The 27,647-nt window shown below is 41.1% G+C and overlaps 1 protein-coding gene across 5 annotated transcripts in view; it reads left to right on the forward strand.

The window, feature by feature from the left end:
• The first annotated feature begins 390 nt into the window (after positions 1 to 390).
• The window catches only part of apbb2b (amyloid beta precursor protein binding family B member 2b), a 78,973-nt gene continuing 51,716 nt past the window's right edge, over positions 391 to 27,647 (forward strand). For 3 of the 5 annotated variants that reach the window (XM_042484920.2, XM_088075410.1, XM_088075411.1), the window contains exons 1-2: positions 391 to 538; positions 25,248 to 25,354. The gene's annotated coding sequence lies outside the window, so the exon portion shown is untranslated. Of the gene's footprint in view, positions 629 to 724; positions 945 to 25,247; positions 25,355 to 27,647 lie in introns of those variants that run through there. The other 2 variants (XM_042484919.2, XM_042484922.2) reach the window with 2 other exon arrangements.

The following is a 27,647-nucleotide window of genomic DNA, read 5'->3' on the forward strand; positions in this document are numbered from 1 at the left end:
ATAAGTTCCTAACTCATTATAACTCTATACATCCCCTATCCCCTTAAATGCATTCAATTTTTGCCCTTCAATTCTGTTATGAGAAACAAAAATGTTGAACCTACCTAAAGGGGCGGGGGAGGGGCTTTATGCGTCTGGGCCCAGGTGCTCAAAGTGTCATAATCCACCTTTGTCATCATCATCATCTAGACTATTTTTAAGATTAGTTAATTTTCCTAGGGAAAACTTCCTAAGGCATAGAAAGTACTTCAGTTTACAAATGTCCTTACGTGACCTTTTATTTGAATGTCTATATTAAAGTAGTTATTTGAGACAACACTAATGAATGAAGTAGCAACATTAGGCAGTCGACACTAAAAGGGGTTAAAAAAAAATCACAGAGGAGCGTTTGCTTCCGGAGCAGCGTCCCCCGGTTCCCCCTGTCGGAGAACAGTGGCATCTGGGAGGGAGGAGAAAAGGAACAAGCCGAGAGAAAACGGAGGGGAGGAGAAAAAAGACAGGAGCGCAGCGAGGAGGACGTGAACACAGAGGAGAAGAGGTGAGTGATGTGGTATGCTGAGAATTTTCGCTTGAATACGGGGAGTTGAGGCCGTTATATTTCCCTCAGCGGTGAATTTAAAGTGGGAACGTGAGTAACTTTCCATATTCTTCAGGCGACGCAGTGCTTATTGGCATGTGAGGGGCCGCTGTGTTGCAAACAAGTCGGGAAGGTGGGGGAAAGGAGGCACCGGGAGGCTGCGGCGGCAGATGAGAGAGCATTTACGGGGACCAGGCGTGTGTTTCTTTTGACTTAATTGTCGGGGATGTTGTTGCGGTTGTGGTGACGGTTGAATGGGTTTCTCACGGAACGTTACTGTCAGGGAATGCAACGGTGGTTTACGAGAGCAGCCGTTACTGGAACGTTGTCGCGAGCAGCAGCAGCCGTGGAGCACCGCTACTACAAGGTTAGCTAACTACAACTCTGCTGCTGTGTTTGGGGGTTTAATAGGGGGGTGGGCTTCAATATGGAGACAACAGAGCTGTAAAGTGACATTTGTGAAACCTTAGGGCTCTTAAAGCCTGTGTTTTCTTTATGCAGAGGGCCTATCAGCAGGTAAGTGTTTGGTAAGCTGACCACTAGTCTGCCATTCATCAGAAGTTAACCAACCACCAGACAAAAAGAAAAACGTTTAATTACCTCTCGCGCCCTTAAACTCGTTCATATACAGTAACTAATAAGTTTGCTTCTTCCTATATTGATATGCTTTAAGATGCTAATTCATATCAAAATGTCTTATTGTCGAAAAAGATAAACCCTCTACTCCATCTTAACCAGTGAGCTGGACCTGGATAAGTTAGTGAATCCTGTAGGGTTTCAACTAATAACCCCCTCTACCCATTATCTATTCATTTTAATGTAGCCTACAATAAGTGAGAAAATAGTACAGTTTATTGTTTTTGACTGACTAACAGAACAAAGCCTAAAGATACTTCACTTCTGCTATATCAAAATTGGATAGGATAAGATAAAACTTTATTTATCCTGAGGGAAAATGCTGCAATACAAAGAGGAATGCAGACACAAATCATGCATTATATGATATATATATATATTATATCAACATATTATAAGGACTGAAACAGCAAGTAGAAAAGCATTGCTAAACAAATATAAAATTCAATAAATAGTAAATAGGAAATTAAATCTGAACTAAGTATCAGTAAGTTGCAAAATATAATCGAGCAAAAATAGCTATCAGTATTGTGCAAACAGTGAAAATCATCAAATCCCTTAAAATTTGACAAACAAGAATGAGCAAATGTTTTGCTGCTTTGCTACATCATTCACTTAAAGGTCTAGTGTGTAAAATTTATCAGCATTTAATTGTGAGGTTGCAGATTGCAATGACCAGAAACTTTAGGCCTTTAGGAGAACTGTGGTGGCTGACCTGGAAATGTGAAAACACAAATGGTCCTATATAGAGCCACTGTACTATTGTAGAAACAACTGGACCCGCTTGTAATGTAGATACAACTTATTCTAAGGTAATGAAAACACAAAGATAGTTATTTTCAGGTGGTTAGATACTAATACACATAGATGGTGTCAGCACACTTAATGCTTTTTTCAGTCTTGTGTGTGTGTTTGGCCTTTTTTTTTTTTTTGTCAGTTTGTGCCCCGTCTCTGAATAAGGACATTTTTGCAGCTTTGTGAATGCGACGCAGGCGACACTGGAGTAATTTATGTCCCTCAGCAGCAATTTGAGTCACACCGTGGATACTTGAGTATACGGTCAGAGCTGATCAGATCAATGGGTGAGATGAGAAGCACAGTGTAGAGTGAGTGAATGCAAACCTTAAGACCCAGCACAATGAACAGTTAAGTTTCACTTTTGCTGTGCCTAGTGTTATGCTGCTCCACCTGTGACAACAGTACGGTTGGCACTGTGAGAGTGTGGTGCAATTAATAACTGCTCGGTATTTGTTTCACTTGGCACTAAAAGATCTATTTGCCCTGATATGTCAATAGATTCTCTGTTATCCTACACACTGGACCTTTAAACAACCGATCAGTTAACAAAATAGTTTTACATTCATTCTCTGTCAATTGACTAATGGGCTGACTAATGGTTTCAGCACCAGAGGTCTGACAGGTCAGTTGATCTTATCCTTTGGCACCCATTCACAGATCCTCCAGCTCCTGACTCATGGTTATATCCTAAGTCTTGTCCCGTGTAGCTCTCTGTGCTGAGCAACAATTAAAGCAATAAAGAGGTTCATTGTCACGCAAACAGGCATAAAAGAGGGTATTCTCTTGACTTGCGCATATTACGTGGAAAAGTCTGGGGCTATAGGCTGTGCAGAGCCCCCAGGGGTAAGTCTTGTGTTGGTGCATGGTGCTGGCCGGACGCGGGTTAGCTAATGGTTTCCAGCCTTGCTCGGTAGATTGTGCCAGGCCCTTGAGATAATACTGCTGTTTGTTTTATAAAAGAAACATGGAGCCACTTAATGGCTTGTTTATATCGTGTGATTTAAGGAATCTCGATGTGAATAACTTTACTGTTTTGTTTCCCGGAGCTTGAGAGCGTACTGATAGGGTTCAGATATGCTTTGATGGTGCATGAAGGAAGAATTATTGTTAAATTTTGAGTGCTGATTAACTTTTATAAGGATTGCTGTTGTGTAGTTAGAGTGTGGACTGAAGTTGTTGACAATAACATGAATTAGCAGAGGACTGTCTGCTGTATTTGGAGTGCACCACTGAGGTTTCTCTCCCTCCCTTTCTCCCTCCTTTCCCTCCTGGTGACATTGGCTCCCTTGCATTTGTTTTGCATCACATTTGCTCTGACGCATTTGCTTTCTCATGTGTGCAATTAGAACGTCTCTTCATGAAGCATCAAAAGTATAGCCTTATAGATAAAACCTGGGATAATGTCATGTCATTTTATGATTCAGTTTACACACTTTGAGGGTAAACAGACAGTACTTGCTATTTTAAGCTGTGGTTGTAGTGATTTTATAACACTGCGGCCTTGGTTTGTTAAAAGTATTAGTGTGAACCACAAGAATGAATGTGTCACTAACTGTACCACCAGAGTTGAAATGGTGCACTGTCATCCTCTCTCCGTCACTGCCTCCCTCCCTCTCAATCCTTGCAGCCTCTTCGCCCCGCTGGCTTCGTCCAGACCTGGCCTCGCTCTGCAGTGTGTGTCGAAACATGATGTCATTGCTAATTGCTCGGGGCTCCTGAGCTGTTAAGTTTAAGGTTTATATTCTCCCCCCCCTCTCTTTCAGCTCTTTTTTCACATCATTACTCTCCCTTTTTTTATTTACTCTCCCTCTCTCTGAAGCGTTTCTATACTGGAGTTGCTGAGTATGGAAAAAGTGACTTGGGCATTTTATGGGCTGAGTTTTGGGCCAAGCACTGCAGACTGTTCTCGTGTTTGTTTGGTGTTATGAAAGTGCCTCAGATTCAAGATGGCCCCTCGTCTGCTGCGGTAGCTTTAAATACGGAGGCAAAATAAAGAGAACACACGTGCATTAACCCATACTGTACACAGCTTACATGGATATGGACAGGAATAGCAACTCAGTAATGTAAGCTGTCACCTTGTGAAGCTGTCAGAAACCCAAAAATACCCCACAATATCTCATCTTGCCCTGAAGTGCTCTGCAGATTGGATGTAATTACGTTGGCCAGACTTTAAGTGTGTGTGTGTGTGTGTGTGTGTGTGTGTGTGTGTGTGTGTGGTGCCGGGACTTTCTTGCCTTGCAGCACCAACCTGTTAGTCTGTGTGTGGTCGAGGTCACGCACAACAGCTGATGGGAAAGAGATGGTGAAAGTGTGCATGTGTGTGCATGCTTGTGTGATTCTGCGTGGGTGTGTGTGTGAGCAATCAGATAAAGAGTACGGAGATCTGTTATCACCTCCCTGCTTCCCCTGTGAAACAATACCACTGCTCCGCCCTTGACCAAACTAGTGTGTGTATGTTGGCGTGTGTGTGTGTGTGTGTAAGTGTGTGTGTGTGTGTGTGTCGAGTCTGACCAGATTGGACAGATGAATGATGAATTAAGGACATCAGAGAGTAGATGCATCCCAGGCTGTCAAGTTGGCATAATAACCAGACTGCGGTTTGTTTGTGTGTATTTATGTGTGTGTTGCCAATCTTTTTCTCCATCTCACTAGCTTTCTCTGTCAGCCCCCTATCGATGCCTCTCAATAGGGTTATTGTGCCCACTGTCAGGCAGGCCGCAGTGTGTGTGTGTGTGTGTGTGTGTGTGTGTGTGTGTGTGTGTGTGTGTGTGTGTGTGTGTGTGTGTGTGTGTGTGTGTGTGTGTGTGTGTGTGTGTATCTGTGCATTGTTGTTGCAGGGAGCAGACAGCCGTGAGGTGTGTTTGAACAGAGAAGGAGCACAGAGGCCCCGTTCATCCTGTAGGGTGTGAAACTGAATGATGGGCCCCCTTTCTCTCTCTTTCCATCTGTCGCTCTGTCTATCAGTCTGTCTCACTTTTTCTTTTTTTTTTTGACAGCTTTCACCCCCACGCCCGATCCTCATCGCATTTTTTCGCTCCGTTTTACATTGTTTTCTTTGTTTGCGCGTGTGTGTGCGCCGCGGTGTAATGTGTCAGCTCCTGGCAGCCCTCGCTGATCGGCTGTCTTCTCGCTGTCAAGCCTGCCTTGTGATTGGATCGTCAGCATGCGTGTTATTCTGCCTACAAATTACCTGTGGAAGGAGGCGAGGACAGACAAGTTTTCCACAACAACACATGCTCACACACACTTTTTTCCCCACTCTTTTGTTTATATGTTTCTGTTGCTGGTGTTGTCTTTTCCACATCGCTGCACATTCACACGTATGCCCCCATCACTCCCAGTTCAGCTGCATAAGGGTTTTCTGCCTCTCTCTTTCTCTCTGACCTTCCTCTCTCACTCTCTCTGACTTTCAAACACATCGTCGTCACACACTATGAAAGCCTGAATGTGATGAAAGAGACTGTAAAGGCCAGAGCCCCAGGTGTCTCTTTAAATTGGCATACTACAGCGAGTTCAAGGATTTCTGCTGCGCTGTCTCAAAACAAGGATTGCATTAAAGAGAACTTGGTAGTCTTCCCTTATCGTCCATCCATGCCGCATTCACAAGGAACACTTAAGTAGATAGACAGATGTTCAACTCTCAGCAGGCAACTGTGCATAATAATGCTTAAGCAAGAGCAAGAAGCCAGTGGCTGCAATAGGAAGGTAAGCCAAGTGAAATACTTGCTGCAGTTGGAAAGCATGCATTATGCTATTTAAAACATCTCACATGCAATTACTGTAAGGCTGTACAGGATTAGTGGCTGGTCGATGTAATGTTTTATGCATGTTCTGCTGATGAAAAACAATAATCATTCAATCAATCAATCAATCAAATCTTTATTTGTATGGCACTTTTCATACAAAGAGTAACACAAAGTGCCTCACAGAGATTAAAAACAATAACAGAAATGAAAAACATTAATGAAAATCAAGAAAAATACAGACAGCCTGACCCTCCCACCCCCACCTAGACGTACGCAACAACACACACACAATCATGTAGATATTCCCACACATATTCGCAAAGGCACCCGAACATCCACCCTTACCACCCACACACACGCACACATACACCAACACACACCAATTGTTACTAAAGAGACATGGCTAGGCACTGAGACCTGAGGCGAGGGAGAAGCTACCTTTGGGGGCCAACCTCACTGAGAGAGGTCACGGTCCAGCACCGCCGGGGCGCCGCCACAGAGACCATCCCAACCCGGGCGGACAGGAGTGCCCGCACCAAGATTACCATTACCAGAACATATTAGATTGGGTTTGCATTAACTCTGTGTTTTGCAATTTTTTATGTTTAGATTTACTTTTTAGCTTAGTCAGTATCTAATTGTATGACTGTATGAATATATGAGTGCGATACTCAGGCCTACTTTTAGCTATTCAGACTAATAGATACACAATAGAAACCCACAAAAAGTCAAGAAAAGTAATAGTCTCAGACCTATTTAGAAATACAGCTGGACACCTTTTGAATTCAATTTTTTCTTGGTCTTGGAAGACTGACGAGACTTAATTGCCTTGTCAACTCATCACAAAACACACTTCCTTCAAACTCAACGGAAACAAAATAAAACTCACCCAAACTGTCTTGGTTACTCTTGCTAGTAATGTAATCTAGTTAGTAAGTCCACTATGCCAACAATCACCACCTCCGCTTTGGTTGACATAAATCCTTAATTCACCAAGTTAGATGTAAAAAAGCATGCAGTTTTTTCCTACAGTCTCTCTCTGCTGTTGCTGGCCGCCAGCTGTTTACCGTCCTTGTAACTTCTCCCTGTACCACTCATCTGCCTGTTTCAACAGTTGAGACCGGAGACTGAGCTCTGGTGGTGCGTACTGTGCGCTACATACAATGACTGTCATAGAAAGAGGAGCATCTGTATTTATGATGGTATTGAAACACATACCTTCGGTGTTTCTGGTATACTGTTCCATATATTCAAGTCTTGTTGCTTCTTTGTTTAAAAAAAGGCAGTAATGCTTTATCATGTTTACTCCTGTCTTTGATTGGCTTTCATTTCAAGATTTTGTGACAAACATGCTTGTAGAATTCACTTTTCTCAAAGGTTTCATAAGATGTGTGTGTGACGTTGATGCATTTCAGCCAGCTATTCAGTGGTGATGTTATGATCAGTCAAAATTTTTGAAACATCACCAAATCAGTAATGCAGTATTTAAGGCCTCTAATATGCGACCAACATCAAAATGTATGTATTTCAGACATAATGCTCAGGCTTTTTGGGAGAAATAATTCATATGAAACATTACAGTATGGTCTCTTGCAATGCATTATCAATCCCCTGGCACAATTGCAGATTGCAGCTTGCTTTATTGCATACATTTAAACTTTCTGCCAGGTCAGCCTTTCTGCCATTTCATGGCTGTTTTACATTTCGACAGCAGTACATGTAGGCTATATATGTTGCTATGTGTGTGTGTTAAAAAGGATCAGATGACAATGCATTTCCACATATTTTTTTGATCTCAAGCATTTTTTATGGCAGTTCATAATGTAGGTATACAATAAATACATGCATTTTTGTATTGTAGGTGACTGATGTTATAAATTTAAATGCAAATGGCCTGGACAGTAGCACCATTGTCATTGTATGGTGTTAGACTTGATATTGTGAGTAACCCTTATAGTTTAAAGGGATACTTTTTTGATATTCCACCAGCTTTTTGTCTTGCCAGTGTTGGTATTATAATGAAATAATTACTTATAAAATTATTAAATAATTGTTGGACTGTTTGGTGTGTTTTACGCACATCTCATTCCTCAGTTTTTTATCATTTTGGCTGTGTTCATGCATATGGCATAAAGTCTGGCAGGATTGTGTATTTTTGTTTAATCTTGGAATTTCCAGCTCAGCTCCTCAATAAGTCTAAAATACACTGTGGAAACAAAACTGTTACATTTATACTGTTAAGTGCAACAAAATGCACCACTGAAACTCATTCAAACTTAAACTGTTCCATCCCACTGCCATCAAAGCATAAAAATGTGGATTGTATTATTTTTGGGTGTCATTATGAGCTTTTGCCTTGGAATTTGTTGTTTTTACTATATTAAGGACTATGTCATTTTTAATAATAAAAATATTAATAATATTAACACACTTACGACGTACATTACATAGCAATCTGTTAGTGTTAGCAGAGCTGATCTTCTGTGTTTTTGGTGAGGTAGCCCTCCTCTTCTATAAAACACTGCAGCAAGCCTCCTCTCTACAGTTTTTACAGACTACCAACTTCCCCCTCTCCCTTCTGTTGGAACAATTAGCCTCCGCAAGCCAGAGCGTGTGAATTGTATGGAAGTCGTTCCTGAGTGATGAATGCACAGGATGACAGGTGAAAGGAATGTTGAATCATGATCGCAGTCATTGTGGCTATTTGGGTTCCTGACCAGAAAAGTTTCTTGTGTTTACATCATATCCTGTGGTGGGAGTAATAATAAGTTAACAGCTGTGGTTAGGATGTGATGCAGTGATTCATATAACTGCAATAACATAAAAAACACTTTTATTGTAGACAAGAATTGAAATTAATTAAACAGTGTAACTCTGATAAACCACACAGTGCTGGAATTTGCCTCTTGGCTTCGCACTGACTTGGCAACACAAGTGGAGAGGCAGTCCTGGCCCCTGTGTGTGTGTGTGTGTGTGTGTGTGTGTGTGTGTGTGTGTGTGTGTGTGTGTGTGTGTGTGTGTGTGTGTGTGTGTGTGTGTGTGTGTGTGTGTGTGTGTGTGTGTGTGTGTGTGTGTGTGTGTTTGCTCCAGCAGTACTGGTCCACCAGCCGTGGTCAGCTCGCTGTATCATCACTGTCCAAAACCAATGCCCCGTCATAGAGGAATGCTCAGCTAATGTTGGGGAACAACAGTGATAACCTCCATTGGTCAGGAAGGAGAGAGACGGACGCAGAAAGAGGCGGCCATTGTGTAAGAGAAAGAGACGACGAGAGTAAGGGAGGGGGTGATTTAAAGTATTGGAGAGGGAGCGATCATTGCAGTGGTGTCTGTGGTTCCTTTGGCAGGGACGGGACATTCCTTTTCTGATGAGTCACTCTCTCTCTGATACATTTTCTCTCCTCACATCTCCTCTTATGCTGGTACCCTATTCGCCTCCCCTCTCATTTTTGTCTTCCTGTCTTTGACACCATTTGGCCAATAAGTTCAAACTTCCAGCCAATCAGATGAGACGAAGCCGTGATATCAATGCAATCTTGTGACATGGCACAGCTTGCCACATGCTTTCTAATGAAATGTGAGATAACAAGGCCATGTTGAACTCAGCGATACACACACACACAGTCTGAGTAAGGGCTGTGTCGTTTGTGTCTAGACGTCCCTGTCCTCTCGGATGTCCTGTCACATCTCAGCTATATATAGGACCCTCAGTCTCTTCACTGCTGCTGCCCTTGCCTTGGATCTGACATGCCTTTTGTGCAAGCGCGTGTGTGTCTGCCTGCCTGTCTGTGTGTTTTCACTGAGGAAGGGAGAAGGGTTTTTAATAAACATGGCTGGCCTCCATCTCTACTGAAAAAAGAGCTTTAACATTTGAAATCAAGCAGAAGAGAGGCAGAATCACTACGAATCGTGTCAAGAGAACTGGGATGAAAGAAACAATAAGAGCTTGCAGTCTGATTGTAAAAATAGTAAACATATACAAAAATAGAATAGAATCTTAATTGTCATTGCATAAAACAACAAAACAATAAAATATGAATAGCAAGTGAAGTAGGTTTGGGCAATATGGCTTTAAAATAATATTGCGATATTTGGGCTATATCACGATACATGATATATAGCTCGATATTTTAAATGTCCTTTTTAACTAATGTTTACTACTAAAATACAAAGTTATTGAATTAACTGTACTTATAACAAAGTTAAAGTAGCTACTGTCATATACTACAGTTGAATACACTGCTGTTATAACAACATTAAATACAATACAGTTACAAGAAAGTTAAATACTTTTATAATGAAATTTAAAAAAAAATTGTTATTTTTTTTTAAATAAATTATTAAACAAATCAAAGGGGGATGCATGGTGCATCTATATTGAAGGACCATGCTCGTCTCAGGCCAGAAGTGTTGATGTTTTCGCTGCGGACTTGAAGCTTTCAGTCAACAGTTGGATGTTAGCGTTAGCAGACAGTTAATGGTGCCTTAAACCATAAGGATTCATTCACTGTGAGTGAGTAACAAACAAACAGCTCTCCAGTTTATATATTAATAATATTTGCAGGTCACACTGGTGCTCTGTGGTTGCAAAATATGACAAAATAGTCGTGATTGGAGCTCTACAAATACAGACACGCCTCACCTGCTTGCAATACCACTAAATTTCGACCGTTACCGCAGTGCTGTTACAGGTTATGATTAATTCACTGTGAGCTGGAAACAAACTAACAGCTCTCCAGTTCATATATTAATAGTGTCTGCAGATTGCAGTAGTGCTCCATGGTAGCAAAATGTGACTAAATAGTCACAGTCTGGAGCTCTGCATAAGCCCTGCTTTGTGTGTGTCTGTAGGAAGCACACATAAAATAGATGGAGAGCCGAAATGCTGGTGGCTTACAAAAATCATGTGACAATTTATAATTGATGTTAGAGATGTCATTTTATATATCCCACATGGAACAAGCGGTGATACATCAAGTATTTGATATATCGCCCACCCCTAAAGTGAAGAGATATTATTCATACAGTGCATCAAAAGAATATGTTTGTGTGTTGGCCTGAAGGATTTGAAATTTGAAAGCAAAGTTTTAGAAAGTCACTATTTTGAATAAAACTTATTTTATCTACAGTGGCTTACTTAGCTTTAAGACGTTAAAACTTTGTTTAGAAACCATTACCTAAATGACAAACATTTCCAGCAAATTTACTCAGCTGTAGCCAATTAGTGGTACTTCAGTGAGCTGGTGAAATTACAAAATGCAACTCTCGGCTGTTGTCTGGTTATGTGCTCTGTGGATGCATGTGTTTGTTGTGTAGCACACACCACTCTATGATTTTGATGTCTGAAAAGATGGAGGAGGACTATTTGTTTGTGAGGCATGGAAAGGTTTGTTCTAGATGACAACCAAGGTGATCTCATTGCATCATTTTCAGACAAGTAGCTATCATTTTTTTTAAAAACCTGATCACTTTGCAAGCTCTGAATCATCTCCTGAGGTATTTCGTGAAGCAACCTGTCCTGTCATTCATTGAGGCTAATTTTAGCTCAAGCAGCTAAAGTGAATAATTGTGTCATTAGGGGTTAGGTGTTGGTCAGAAGTTAATCATCTAACATAATCTACTGGAAGTTTGAAGGATTCAGAGGATATTTATGACTCAGAGTCTCTGCTGGGATTGTCCTCACATGGCTCTCAATATGGAGGTGGCTGAGCTGTATGCTGGTAGCTAATGGTGCTGACAGCATGAACAGTGCTAACAATGGCAACAGTGCTGACAGAGACAACAGTAGCCCCTTTCCCCAAAATACTGCCACAACAGATCAAGTCAATTCAAGTCAAGTCAATTTTATCACATTATCACAAAACATGGTTTGCCTCAGGGGGCTTTACAGTGTACGACATCCCTCTGCCCTTAGACCCTCACATCGCCCAAGGAAAAACTCCCGAAAAAGAACCCCTGTAACGGGGAAAAAAATGGAAGAAACCTCTGGAAGAGCGGTACAGGATGATGAGGGATCCCTCTTCCAGGATGGACAGACGAGTAATAGATGTTGTAAATAACAAATTAAATACAATCATGGCAAAAAAGGAAAGAGAAAGAGAGAGGGGGAGAGAGGCACAGCAATAATAGAAACAGATGCATGTCATATTACAATAACGGTAGGTGTGAAATTATTAATTGCACTCTATGATGATGTTGAGAGAGATGATAACAGTCTCATGTATATGCTGATAAGGAGGTGTCCAAAGGCAAGATCACGACATCGGCGCAACCAGGACCAAGACCACGATCAGGGCGAGCGGGGGGCACAGTATCAGTACAGCCACAGCACGAGCACAACCAAAGGCAGGGTCGCAGCATCAGCACAGCTATCACCACGGTCAGGCACAGTCAAGGTTACAGCCAGGATCCAGGAAAACTAGGAAACAAGGGAGCAGGAATGCTCCCGAGAGGCAACAGGATTAGCGTAGTGCAATTCAACAGACCCAGGCTCTGTAATCGCGAGCCCCAGGTAGTGAGAGTACCACATGGCTATCACAGATGTAAGGCTAAGCTAAACTACTGAGGCTAAACTAAGCCTGCAAATGGCAATGCAGTTAACAGACATGCATGATTTTCCAATGGCGGCATTGAGAGAAGGAAAAGGAGCTCAGCGTATCAGAGGAAGTCCCCTGGCAGGTTAAACCTATGTCAGCCTAACTATGGGCTGGTCCAGGCAACCTGAGCTGATACCCTTCATTATGTCAGCTTTTCTTTTCAACATATAAACTAACAACAGCAGCATAATGCCACCCTAGTTTGTGATTTTAGCATTTCAGAAGCAAAGATGTGTGACTGGAATGACACACACATAAAAACCTCATCCTGTCCCGTTCTGCTCACACTTTTTACACAGAGATTGTTGTGGTGCAGTTACTATCTCCACTATAGGCCTAAAGAGATGACAACTTTTTCCTCCCTTTCTGTGTAGAAATAGTGAGGCAGAAAAATGCTGTAGCATTCCAGCCTAGGACAGACAGTGTAAAAGGAGCTACAGACCAGAGCTTATGCTTCAACGATGACACCGCCATACCACCATGGGTCTCTGTTATGTGGTAAGGCCGTAATTAGCTAGCCAGTTGGATGCACAACTGTTTTTTTCCCCAGCGTGTTTTAGACTAGGTAGAACATTCTTTGGAAGAAACTAATGCCTGTGGAATACAAACACAGAGACTCACATACACTAACATGCACGCACAGCTGGACCACCTTCCATAACAAAAAACAGAGAAGCTCAGATTTCAACACACACAGAGGGAGTTAGACTTCATTCTCTGCAGGACACCATTACGCCACTATATCTTTACATAGCAAATAGTGGTTTACTGCTATACTAATGCTCTGAATGTTATACTGCGCTCTTAAGTCAGTAAGTACAACATTTGTGAAACTCATGATCATTTTTGAATATTATTTATATGTTGCCACCAAGGTAGTAATGAGTTAAATGTAAGCTAAATTTAGATTTTTCCATCGGAATACCTGGGGCTAGAGAAGGATGATAAAAATTCAGAGCAGCACGATTTGTTTCAATTCACTGCTTTAACACCTTCAAAGTTGGCCAAACTACTTTTGAACCAGACGCTGGTGCAATTTCCTCTGCTGTTCAGTGAAATTGAGTCTCTGCTAACAGCGCTGTCAGCAGCATGAGATGCTATGTCGCACGCTTGGATTTCCTAACTAAGCTATGACAAGAACAGCCATTATTTATTTCTCTGTCTGTGTGGAAATGTGATATTTTCACATCTGTGATGATCAAAGGCATTGAAGTGTGAGTCTTAGATTGAAAACATGAGACCCAGGCTGTTGTAAGAGTTTGGTGTGGGGTGGCTGCTCTGCAAAGTTCACTGAACGTCAGTGAAACTGAAACGGAGGCCGTGAATAATACATTTCTCATGACTGTAGATGAAAAGAAAATCACCAGTAATAGTCTTTATAAAAATTATTTTAAAAAAATATTTACACAGGGACCACAAGGACATGTCAAAATTAAATACCGATGTTTCTGTACTTGTTGTTCTTTGACTCTGCTTTTGGAACAACTTGTTGCCTTAAACGTCGCGTCCAGGAAAGAGCTGTGGTCTCATTACACCAAAGTCGTGCTGGATGCACGACTGGCTCGGGACTTCCCTCGTCTCTGTGTTCATGGTGTACTCTTTCTCCCCCTCCCTGCCTCGACCTCCCCTCACCCACAGGAAAGAGGGGCTGGGTGAAGCAGGGAGGAAGAGCGAGGGAGGCGGGGGTGTCTGGGAACGGGGGAGGGGTAGCAACACACTCGCTCCCAAGCTTCCCAAATCCAGGAAATCGTCTCCTGGCTTTCGATTCTGAAATGTTTCCTTTCCACGTCTTCAGGATTTCAAAGTCTGACTGTGTTGGGTGAGATTTCAGAGTATGTTGCAAAACCACTTAACCCTTCACACCCGTTTGGTTTAAATTCATCTGGAAAAATCAGTGTTTTGCTCTCCCCTTTACTCTTTAGCATCCTGTGTCAAACTCAAGGAAGTGTTGAGACTGTTTTAGGTGAATAAGTAACTTTGTACATGTACACTGTCACAGGTGACACACTTCTAATTGAGTATACGCAGTATATATGTACAGACTGCTTACTCTTACCTTGGTTTGTATTTTATTTACCCTTTCATTGTTGCAGCCCTTAGTTTGCTCAGGGGTCAGTGAATACAGCATGTACACACATGTGCCCACAAGTGGTCATCACTCAACTTGATTCTCTAAGTGTGTGTGTTTTGTCTCCTTCTTTTGTTGACCAATTAGCTTCTTTTTTTTTTTTTTTTTCGCCCCCAGTCGCCCAGACCCACCCACTCAACAAAACAGACATGCCTGAGATTCTTTGGCACACCCTGAAAATTCCTCACTGCTTTCCTTTCTTTTGTGGTCATTTCGTCTCTTGCTTTCCTGCCCATGCTAACCACGCCAGCGGAAAATGATACCTTTTAGCTGTATGTATGCAGTACGTTGAAACATTCAGAATTTCACACACACAACTAGGGAGGGTCTGTACGTATCTTTAAACTATACAAGTGGAATTATAGTGGAGCTATTTCTGTCTGTCCTTCACACTTGCTATACACTAGCTGCAAGGACGATGTATGGTCCTGGGAGCTCTCGCTCAAACCACTGAGCTCTCTCTGCAAGCTATGCATGAGTTTGTGTGTGTGTGTGTGTGTGTGTGTGTGTGCGTGCATGTTTGTTTGTCTGTACACAAGATTGTTTGTTTAGGCTGCAGTCTCAGTCAGAGTGTTACTATGTCTCTGTTATTTCCCGTTATTGACAATAAAAGGATGCACACACAGACGAACACACACACACACACACACACACACACACACACACACACACACACACACACACACACACACACTGGGCCTCCTTGCTGTTCTACCCTTCCGCTGTTATTTTGGAACCAGAATCTGTAGATGGCCATTGTTTTCTTCCCCGCTTCATCCTCTTCCACACTGAGGTTGGAGCAATATATTCTCCAATCTGTAGTGCACCAGACTGGACCAGTCACCAGCCGTCTGTTAGCCCTGACCAGGGCTGATTGATGTTTTTAGCCACTTTGATTCATCATGAATTTGCGAGAAGCTGCAGCAACATATTTAGTCTTTATATCAAATTACCCAGGATAACCTTAATAAACATATCTCATGTAAGAATATCTTAATAAATGTAGTTAAAAGTCTACAAAAAGCTGAGAATAGAAACTGAAACAAATATGCCTCTTGTCTCCTTCTTGAAATGTCACATGATTTCCTCAAGAGCAGTGATTAACAAATTGCAGAGTAATACTTTTAAGTGATGAAGAGGATTTGCTGTAATGAAAATTTTAGCTCATTCTAAATGTCTTGTGGCTCAATCAGATTGCTTGGTGGAAACTACTTGTTGTCTAATGCATCATAATGTAACTCAGTTAGCTGTTTCATTCTTGGCTGCTAACACCTAACAGCTAGCATGTACTAGCTCTCTTCCTGCTGATTTCAACACAGATTTGTTGTTCACAATGTAGCATTATCAGGGGAAACAATACGGTGAGTCCTCTGCCGCATTGAGTAGTGAGTTTACTGCATCCTTTCCTCCCGAAGGCATCCAGGGAAAGATCTCTATTTGTCCCAAATATGTTTTCTGGATGCCATTAGTCTCGAAACCTGCTTTTCAGACTGATTGCGTTCAACAAGGCAAATGTGGTCTCATGTGCTGATGTTCGGCTGATAAATGTTTGCATCCCTATAGCCAAAGTATATTGTAATAAATTGGGTACATAGAACAAGTTGAACAACTATTTGAAAACTGAAAAAAACTGTGTAAAACCTGCTGCTGAGAGTCCCTTTCTAATATGTTTTTATCTATTATCTCTTAATTCTACAGTTTGGAAGCATAGTTGAAATAGCAGCATCACCACTTTTCTTCTGACTGTGGTTCTGATCATCAAACGAGCCTGCAGTTTGGGATCTGAGAGAACAAACAGGCACATAAAACAACAGGGAGTCTGCAATGCAGGCGAAACCATTTAGAGCTGTATATACAATCAAAAGGGCTTAAAAATCAATCCTGATTAATACAGGGAGCTAAATATGCTTTGCTTTTAGTTTGGGCAGGAGTGTAGCAGCAGGATTTTTAAAAAGTTTCAGCCTCTCCAAAGTGCATGAGTATGGATTATATAATAGGCTGTATAGACATAGTGGTTGGAATGTGAAGAGCTCTGCAGCTATACGCCTTAGGTTAGCAGTGTTACTTGTCAGCCTTGTAGTGGAAACAGTTTGCAGCTAAATGAGGATCCAGCCCTGCTCTGCAGCCAATGAAAATAAAGCCATGAGAGATCTGGGAAGACTGCCTGCTATTGTACAGCTGGCTTCCACGTTCGCATCCCGATCCAAAAGTTAGAAAAACACCCAGTTGTGTTTTCCATTCTGCACGCCTTGCCTTGTCGACACGAATCCATCCATTTTGTTTTCGATGGCGGCGGCCTCTAACTGCGACACTTTTTGCTTTCTTGTCAGTCTTTTTTGGTAACAGATGGGATTTCTCTCTGGCAGACGGGGAGGGGACAGAAGGGGAACAGCCGTAAATCAGGGTTGTGGAGAGAAACGGGTGGTTTTATGAGAGTTTACAGACCTTCTTCACTTTTAATGAGAAAAGACAGCAATTCTCTTTTAGACAAAAGAAAGAGGGGAGGGGGTGGAAGATGAATGTGGCGGAGGCTAGGAGAGGAAGAGGAAGGGGAGAGGAAATGGGCAAGAAAATGGAATAAAGGAAAAGAGGTAAGTCAAGTGGGATTAGCGGAGGAACTGGAATGGCGAGAAACCTTGAGAGGGAAGGGCAGGAAGGAGGGATGAGAGGCCGATCAAACTGCTGGCAGGCGTCCACTTGGCGTATGAATCTAAAAGCAATCTGTCTCTGCCTGGCTCGGTCCAGGGTCTGGTAAACGTTGGTGGTTATACACAGCACACACGTAGAAAAGAAAAAGAAGTGTTTGCAGCTGCTCCCTTCATTCTTGGTGGAACCAGACCCCCCAGCATACCTCACACCACACAGCACTAACAACATGCAGCAGCATACACTCAGTGAGCTGGTCAGTGGGTCAGGAGTCAGAGGTCACTGTCATGCTGCGACACATCCTAGATCTTATTACCAACCCTCCTAGTGTGTGTTTTTCTGTCTGTCTGTGTGTGTTGCTCTTAAGTGTGTGTCGTCTGTCTGTGTGTCAGTTTTTGCCTTGTGCATTTAACTGTTTACAAGTGGAAGCTTCACCCTCATATTTACTACTCGTGTGTGTGTTTTGTGAATGAGTGCTTGTCTCTGTGTGTTGTCAGTGCCAGTGCTGCCCTGCCCACAGAGGGGCCCTGTAATTATGCCTAGACCCCCTCTTCCACAGCAGAGAGCTGCAGGGAGCCCTGCATGGCTGCAAAGGCCCAAAACAGGCACTATGCTCACTGTCACTCTGTCCAATTTGAGGCCAAATCCAGATGTGCGAAAGTTACAGTTTAAATGCATACTTGCTGCTGAGCTGTACCTCCACCCAAGTGTAAAAACTATACATTTTGCATTTGACATCTGTCCGCAGGAAAAAGAAATGTTATGGCAGCTTCAGTGCAGTCTCTTATTGTTTGGAGAGTGACACATTTGTATTGTTTTGGCTCAACTTCAGCACTTTGAACTGACAGATTGACTATAAGGTTAAAGTGGTAACTTTAAAGATGAACTCCACTGATTCTATACGTCAGAGTGTGTTTACAGTTTTTGAGGAAGATTTCTGCATATGCAGCAGATTAATACCCTTGGTTGGGTTTGAAGAATTTTGAAAATGAAATGAAGTTTGAAAATTTGGGTATATGGATTTAGAAAGATAAGAGCCATCTGCTCCTCATCTTTGCTTCAGCCTCGTGACTCAGAACTGTCTGTGGTTAAGTTGCATTTTGGGTAATGTAAAACCGGAAGTGTTTTCTGTGGGTGAGTGACTGAGTGAGTGAGTGAGTGATCAAGCTATACCATTGGTCAAAGTGAGTGATGATCCAAGTGTATGTGTTTCCCCACTGGCTGTTGCTCTATTGAAAGGAGTAGGCACTAACAAAGCCGTTGACCCTGACATTACTGTCTTGCTGTATTCCTAATTTTTTGAAACCAGTGTCAGAATGATAGGATGGTGGAATTAGCAAGCTAATTTGCTAACTAGGAGTTGCTAAATGAGTCACAACATAGGAAAGTACATTGCCATTGTCAGATTAATAAACTGTCTTTGGCTTTGTTTAGCTGTTAAATGTCAGAACCTGTGCCACTACTGTAATGAGAAGAAAATGCAAAATAGATATCTATTGAAATTGAAGGGAATATAAGTGTTACAATATCACAAGTGTTTTTGCTGCAAGCTATAGTTTACAGCTGAACATGCTGTTATAGTAGCTGATGGCCACCAGCCTCCACCAGTGAAGCGGGGACATATATCACAGACTGGAGCTGAAGTTGTGTTTAATGATTAGTGGGTAAAACTCCAGAGAAAGCAGGTCCAGTCTGTTTACATGAATTTTGGAGCTAGACTGTAACAATGGGCCCAGTGCTGTAGGGTATAACAGCAAATGTCTGTGACAGAGTGTCGCCACTTCCTGTTTCAGATTAAAAGCCCACTAGTGGTTGTCCATTCACGGTCCATCAGTATACTATGTTTTGACCTAGTCTTGTTTCTCCTTTAAACTAAAATTTCACAATATTATAACAATGCAATGCTAAATTGGTGAACTTTTTCAAACTTTAATTTCAGGGTGTTATGTCCACAGTAACTTAAGAAATTAGTAGGGCGTCCAGTGGCTAAAGCAGGCACCCCATAAATGAAGGCAGTGTCTTTGCCGCAGCAGCCGTGGGTTCAATTCCCACTCTTGGCCCTTTGCGGCATGTCGTCCCCTCTCTCTCTCCATATTTCACACTATTGATCTGCCCTGTCCAATAAAGGCAAAAATGCAAAAAAAATTATCTTAAAAAAAAATGCAAGTGCAAGTTAAACACATGCTCAGATAAAAGGAGGTTACTGTCTTGACTAGTTATCTGAAAAAGCTCATTAGCTTTATCTGTATGTCTGGTATCAGTGGGGGACAGTGTGTAAAAAGCACTACAGATTCCTCCACTGTTTACTTAAAGTGATATTGAACACCCTTAAATCACCCTTAAATCACCCTTATCACCGGTGATGACTCTTGCACTAAGGGTAGGGTAGATCCCAATTACTCACACCACAATCATCCAACCTGTAATGCCAGGTCAGCAACAACATGTTATGGGAAATGATTCATACATTTTTCGTAGACACCCTCTATACGAATACAGTCTCACACACAACACACACATGTCCCTAGGTATGCAGACTTGTTGCAGCAGGATTCAAGGAAACAAGCATGCCTTGTAATTTTAATCCTAGAATGCAGCATTTTTATAGCTGTGTTCTGAATCACTTTATCCATCATCCTTCTTCCTTTCTCTCTGTCCTTGGCAGGTTTTATACTTGAGCGCTGTGAGTTTTTATTTGCCTTTTTTTTTTTAAACATTTGTGCATTTTTCCGTCACTTAGGCCTTTTTACACCATCAGTGATTCCTAAAGACTTCTAACATGATATCTCTCTTGTAGCCACTGCTTAAACCATTAGAGAAAATGCATTTCAGTACACACAGCTGGTTTGGGGTCGAAATTATACAGCTGCTCTTCAGATCGTTTACCTTTTTTACTACAGTCTGTGGAACACCTGGCGCTACCAGACAAACCGTATCTTGTATCTCTGTTATGTCAGTAAGTTTTGGCTCAGTATGGGGCTGCAAAAAATGATTATTGTCATTTTCGATTCATCTGTTGATTATTTTCTCAATTGATCATTGAGTTGTTTGGTTCTTAAAATGCCAAAAAATGTTGAAAAAGTGTTTCCCAAAGCTTGAGATGAAATTCCTCAAATGTTTTGTTTTGTCCACAACCCAACCATATTCTGTTTACTGTCGTAGATCAGTAAAAACCCCTGAAAACCCCTCAAAAATTGCACTTAGACACACCAGAGAGACAACAGCTAACAGGCAAGTAGCACACACACACTCTGCGCCTGTGTAAGAGGAAATAACTCCATAGCAGCAGGTGGCAGTAGACTGTAATCGTCATGAAAAAGGGAAGCTGGATTCAAGACGCTAAGTAGCTAGTTAGCACATTAAAAACAATACCCTTGTGTTTGTTGAAATAACAAAGAAGTTTTGATTTGATTTGAATCCCTGCAATTTTACATAATATAAAACGTTCATTTCGTTCTTGAGCCCTCTTGACATTGGTGGTTTGTTTACTTTCCTCACTTCTGTTTCTCTTTTTGTGCGCTGAGCTGAACTGCCAGTCAGAATGATTTCATTCACCGATGGGCTCTATCTCTGACCCTGATACAATATATACAATAGATTCAATGCTGAATCTGCTAAAAAAAAAAAAAAAAAAAAAAAAAAGGCCAACTAGTGCCAATGTAGTGGGGCACTGCAAAAAATTAAAGTGACAGACGGTCACCGCCGGCCCAAAATTGATTGGCAGCCGACCGTCAGCTATCAAAGCCCCAAGAACCTGGAATCAGAGAAAAATAACTTAAACAGATTAATCAGTTATCAAACTAGTTTAATAGTTGGGAACCAGTTTGATGAATCATTGCAGCTAGGCTCTGTATCAGACTGCTGTTGTGACAGATCAAGTGTCCTTCAGTGTGTTGGATAGATTTACCAGTCAAGTGATTCAGCACTCATGCAAGTATGCACTATTCATAACTTTGAGTGGTTACATAAACCTGTAAAAAAAAAAAAATCAAGGTTATGTAAGCCTGGAGATTTATTGTATTTAAAATAGACATTTTTGCAAGTTTCTAAGACAAACAGTATGCATGTTGGTTGTTTTTTGCTCTTTAAGCCTTTTTAAATGTCTACATTCTGTCTGCATGACACAGGGCCTGATATTTCCAGTTGCCCTTGGGCTTGATGATGTTTTCCTAGAATTTCTGATATAATATTTACTTTTAGCGGCTTGCATCACTTGTGATCAACAATGGCTTATTCTGTATTCTGTATTTACTCAGTTTAGTTGTGAGATGATGCAAGAGGTTGATGAACTGCAGCCTACTACAAAAATATAGAGCCAAGCTAATTACATAACAACATTATTTCTGCCTTATTTTTTGAAGGTGACAAACTATAAGTCAGTAACTCTCCTTCAGACAGTCAGGAGAGCAACAGCTCACACAAAGTACTGTAGCTGGCTTAATATATTTGGCTTTGAAGAGCTTTTCTTGCCATTCTTTTTCAATTCATGCATTGCATTTCAAATGCTTTTTTTTCATTTGAATCATAACAAACAGCACAGCTGCTCCAAGCTCTATGGCCTTCATGTATGTTGCAATATATGTAAAGGGCCAAATCATGTGGAAAACATGTCTTGTTTTTGTCAAAGACAGCTACACCAGCACAAGATGTCCTTGAAACTCTGCAGATGTCAGTTGTTGTGTGTGTGCTGGTCAGTCTGTTCATGGACATTTAATGAAGTATTTCACTGCTGGCTAGATAATCTTTTAATAAAAAAAAAGACTGGGCTATCTGTGCAGTAGAAAGTAGGGGTGGGGGAAAAAATTGATTCACATAAGAATCTGGATTCTCGTTTTTAACGATACAGAATCGGTTCAAAAATCCTAAACATCAATTATAGACTATATTTACTAAATATAGTCTGTTCTTAATTCTCTAAAATGTTTATCATTTAGAAAAGTCATAATAATTTTGAGACCGTTTGTTGGATCGCCTTACTGTTTTCGCCAGTGAAAGCTGCAGTCTGTGCTGTGCAGATGGATGTTTCCGATGCATCTTAGCTCTTTTAGAAGCCTCAGTATCCAGCCTGGGAATTCAGATGTTTTTGCGGGACCTTGTTCAATAAATACATAATGATAGATCTGATATCGGGTGTCTTCCTTCCATATTTTATCCATATTTTGATGATTAAACTACATTAGCATCGATGCTAAACGCCATATTGGTTTCCCACGGTTCCATGGAGAGGTCAGAGGTTTGTTTCGGTCTTATCCACTAATCAGAAGACGATCTGACGCTTTGGCATACATAGGTGGATACAAACGTCATCTGGAGCAAACTGCACTGTGATCGGCCTAATCTTACTGTATCTATCCCTCTGTGTTATTGGTAGGGCCTCGTGCATTAGAATAAACTCTGGTAGCCCCTGTAATAATAATAATGAGACAAGGGTAAATCAGGAGACAGTCTAACAAGCAGTAGGGCCTCATATGGATGTAAATGTGAACTGTGTTCTCTGTAGGCAGAGCAGGAAGGACAATCAGGGCCCTCTCTGAAGTGTCAGGATTGTAATATGGCCCTCTGCATCATCACCAATAGGAGCTGCTTTGCAGAATGGCTAGAATAACTGCAAAAAAACGATGGGACTTTTTTTTTTAAGTGTGTCCATTTTTTGAACTATAATAATTACAATGTTTATATTTCACTTTCTGATTCACTTGGCAGAAAGGTTTTCTACAACAAAAAAAACCTCCATAATTTCAGACACATTTTGCTTTCATAACATAATATGCCACTGGCAAAACAGACTGGAGTAGATCCTGAAATCACACCTCCTATATTTTGATTCGGGAATCGATTTTGAATTGGAAGTCATTTTGAATCGAGAATCAATTTTGAATTGAATCGTGACCCCAAGAATCGAAATCGAATCAAATCGTTAGATACTGAAAGATTCACACCCCTAGTAGAAAGACATCAATACTTTTGAAATAAGAAGTGCTACTTGACCAGAGAAAATGGAGATAAGGGACTGCAACAATCGCTTTTTCTCAAGAGGTAGAAAACAGCTACCAAAATGCACTGCACCGCACCAGACCAACAAACGCTCCCACTGGTGGGTGACTTGCTGTGAATTCCAGTACATCCTAATACATAGTTTGTCAGATGCAGTATTCCAAAAATACCAGGATGTTCTACTACATCCAGTCAGATTTTGTAGCTTGTAAGCCAGCATGCTTTTCGGCTATTCTGACCCACAATCCTCTGCGCAGCGGCAGATTCATCACGTTTGATGTTAGTGTTTTCAAAGCTTAAGTTTTTCACAACACAGGAAACAATATTGCACCCACCCTCTGTTCACCATCTCTCGGATTACAACTTAACAGTGTACTGAAACATGTTTCTGAAAACACTTAGGCGGGGAAGTATTGCTTCAAGACTGAAAAAAATGAATGAAAATGTCCAAGGCTTCATTAAAGGAAAAGAAAAAGAAAAAGAGAGAAAATAAAGACAAGAAAGAAGAAGCTTGTGTGTTTGAGTCCTTATGCTGCAAGTTTCTGTAAAATCTATCTGCAGTGTATTCTGTCATTATGCAGACACATGAGAGGAATTAGTGTAGGGTAAATCTCCAAATGGCTGCACTTAAAACAACGCGCTGATCAGACAGTTTGTTTTATGGCCAATAACACTGACTGCTGTTGCCATTTGAGGATTTGCATGATTACCAAATCCTGATGACAGTTTGATCATCAGGAGCTTCAATGTCTGAATAATCTTGCACTCATCAGCACACTTTTGCCTTTAATCCTTAAACTGTGGTGCACAGGATGGAGTTATTTTAATTTATTAGATCTTTAAATTATGTTAATTAACCCTTAGGGACTGTTTGGTGCATTTTATGCGCTTTTCATTCTTCATTTTGATCATTTTTGTCTGTTCATGCATATGGCATAAATTTTGGCAAGATTGTGTATTTTTGTTTAGTCTTGGAATTTTTAGCTCCTACAATAAGTCTAAAATACACTGTCAACAAAATTGTTACATTCATACTGTTAGGTGCAAAAAATGCGCAATTTAACATGACATTTTTGATCCTATAGCCGCCAAAGCATAAACAATGCATTGTATTATTTCTGGGTATCATTCTGGGATTTTGGCTTTGGATTTGTGATTTTTACTATTTTCTACCTGATGGTGTCATTTTTTGTTTTTACCATATTTGGTAAATGGAGAAAATACATGCTATTTTCTATAGGTGGACTGTCACAATAAATGTTGCTGCTAACCATTGACATATCCCAGGCTCAAATTTGAAAGACGTGACATGTAGTATATTAATAACAATTCATTTTTTTGTGGGTTTGTTTTTTATTTAAAACATAGTGGGATCATGACAAAAAACTGGTGTTTAAAGGGTTAAAATCCTGTAAACAAATAAATATTTGATATTTATGATAAGGACTGATGTCAGTTAAAAAATAAACTCAGTGAAAGTAGAAAATCATATTAAGGGGTTATGGAATTATCTCTTTGTGTGGTCAGTGTCAGCTGTTAGTAACTAAAAGATCCATATGACGGGATAACATTTCATCCAGCTGTTGCCACTTTATTCCTCAAAAATCATTCCAGGTGTTTTTCCAGCCCCTCTGCCAGGGATAAGTAGAATTTTATGGGCCTTTCTAACTATGCTTATTATTTTTCTCTCCACTACTCATGGCGGTTGTGTGTTGGTGAGAACTGTCCACAAGTCTTGACTGCATTATGTCGTAATGTGTTTGAGTGTGTGTGTTGTTGGAAAGCAGATCAGGAGGAGTTTACAAGTCTCTTGTGGCATTAAGTTTATGATGGTTCCAGTCAGAGAAGGGTTGGCAACACTGCACCAAAGAAAGAAATATGAGCTCCATACTAAATGAGCCTTATGTTCACACACACACACACACACACACACACACACACACACACACACACACACACACACACACACACACCTTGTGTATTAATGTTTGATCGAGGTTCTTGAATAATTGATAGGTCTTTATTATTTGTCCCTCTGGTGTCCTGCAGTCCTCTTTCTCTCTGCCTTCACCCCCTCCCTCTTTCTCGCTCTCATTAATCCTGTTTTATGTTTGTCTCTCCTTCAGGACACCGCTGCTTCAGTGAAGCCCTCCTGATTGGATGAAGAGAGAGCCACTGACTACCAGTATGGACGCGCTACATCCTGGAGTTTCCCACAATCCTTAGTTCTCACGTAAGTAGCAACTGTAAACAAGCTTCTTTCAAGTCACTATGTTTTAAACATAAAAATAGACTCTTGTAAACCCTCTGAGCTCTCAGAAATGTTGTTCTTCCTGTCATAACTGCAAACATAGGCCTGGTCCTGCTTTCATCATTTACAAGCATTGCTTTGTGTTGTCCATAAATATGGGATGGTATTCAGACACGGTAATGGTATTTAGATCATTTTTAAGTACTTTTTAATTAAAAAACAAAAACAAAACTAAGCTTTGCTCTGATGCTAGGCGAAGTTAACAACAATAAATAAAACTGGATAACCATTCCTGGAAATATTTCACAGTAAAATTCTATGGGTCAACAGATTATCGGCCTGGAAGATTATCAGGGCTGATATCTGGCATTTTGCTGATTATCTGTATCAGCGTTTTATTTCGGTGATCGCCGATAAAATTCAATCCATTAAAAAGTGTGCACATTACACCCACCCAGTACCAGAGAAGGCAGTCTGCAATACATGCAAAGAAAGTGTCTGCATGGGAGGAACTTTTACTTTGTAAAACCTCAGGGAGCTATTTTTGTTCATTCATTTGTTTTATTTAAATTTTCACTTCATAAGAAAAAAAAAGTTGCAGGGAACTTGATGATGATGTTGAAAGTTAAAGGTTTTTAAACAACGTTTTGTGTAGAAGTTTGTTATATTCCAAATTCCGAATTTCAACAAAGATATTTTCATTTTTAATATACAGTGGGTACGGAAAGTATTCAGACCCCCTTAAATTTTTCACTCTTTGTTATATTGTAGCCATTTGCTAAAATCATTTAAGTTCATTTTTTTCCTCATTAATGTACACACAGCACCCCATATTGACAGAAAAACACAGAATTGTTGACCTTTTTGAAGATTTATTAAAAAAGAAAAAATGAAATATCACATGGTCATAAGTATTCAGACCCTTTGCTCAGTATTTAGTAGAAGCACCCTTTTGGGCTAATACAGCCATGAGTCTTTTTGGGAATGATGCAACAAGCTTTTCACACCTGGATTTGGAGATCCTCTGCCATTCCTCCTTGCAGATCCTCTCTAGTTCTGTCAGGTTGGATGGTGAACGTTGGTGGACAACCATTTTCAGGTCTCTCCAGAGATGCTCAATTGGGTTTAAGTCAGGGCTCTGGCTGGGCCATTCAAGAACAGTCACGGAGTTGTTGTGAAGCCACTCCTTCGTTATTTTAGCTGTGTGCTTTGGGTCATTGTCTTGTTGGAAGGTGAACCTTCGGCCCAGTCTGAGGCCCTGAGCACTCTGGAGAAGGTTTTCGTCCAGGATATCCCTGTACTTGGCCGCATTCATCTTTCCTTTGATTGCAACCAGTCGTCCTGTCCCTGCAGCTGAAAAACACCCCCACAGCATGATGCTGCCACCACCATGCTTCACTGTGGGGACTGTATTGGACAGGTGATGAGCAGTGCCTGGTGTTCTCCACATACCGCTTAGAATTACGGCCAAAAAGTTCTATCTTGGTCTCATCAGACCAGATAATCTTATTTCTCACCATCTTGGAGTCCTTCAGGTGTTTTTTTAGCAAACTCCATGCGGGCTTTCATGTGTCTTGCACTGAGGAGAGGCTTCAGTCGGGCCACTCTGCCATAAAGCCCCGACTGGTGGAGGGCTGCAGTGATGGTTGACTTTCTACAACTTTCTCCCATCTCCCGACTGCATCTCTGGAGCTCAGCCACAGTGATCTTTGGGTTCTTCTTTACCTCTCTCACCAAGGCTCTTCTCCCCCGATTGCTCAGTTTGGCCGGACGGCCAGCTCTAGGAAGGGTTCTGGTCGTCCCAAACATCTTCCATTTAAGGATTATGGAGGCCACTGTGCTCTTACAAACCTTAAATGCAGCAGAAATTTTTTTGTAACCTCGGCCAGATCTGTGCCTCGCCACAATTCTGTCTCTGAGCTCTTCAGGCAGGTCCTTTGACCTCATGATTCTCATTTGCTCTGACATGCACTGTGAGGTCTTATATAGACAGGTGTGTGGCTTTCCTAATCAAGTCCAGTCGGTATAATAAAATACAGCTGGACTCCAATGAAGGTGTAGAACCATCTCAAGGATGATCAGAGGAAATGGACAGCACCTGAGTTAAATATATGAGTGTCACAGCAAAGGGTCTGAATACTTATGACCATGTGATTTTTCAGGGTTTCTTTTTTAATAAATCTGCAAAAATGTCAACAATTCTGTGTTTTTCTGTCAATATGGGGTGCTGTGTGTACATTAATGAGGAAAAAAATGAACTTAAATGATTTTAGCA

Source organism: Plectropomus leopardus, chromosome 3 (genome assembly GCF_026936395.1).
Source record: "Plectropomus leopardus strain MGB_pleo_1.0 chromosome 3, ASM2693639v1, whole genome shotgun sequence".
NCBI classification, from domain to species: Eukaryota; Metazoa; Chordata; class Actinopteri; order Perciformes; family Serranidae; genus Plectropomus; species Plectropomus leopardus.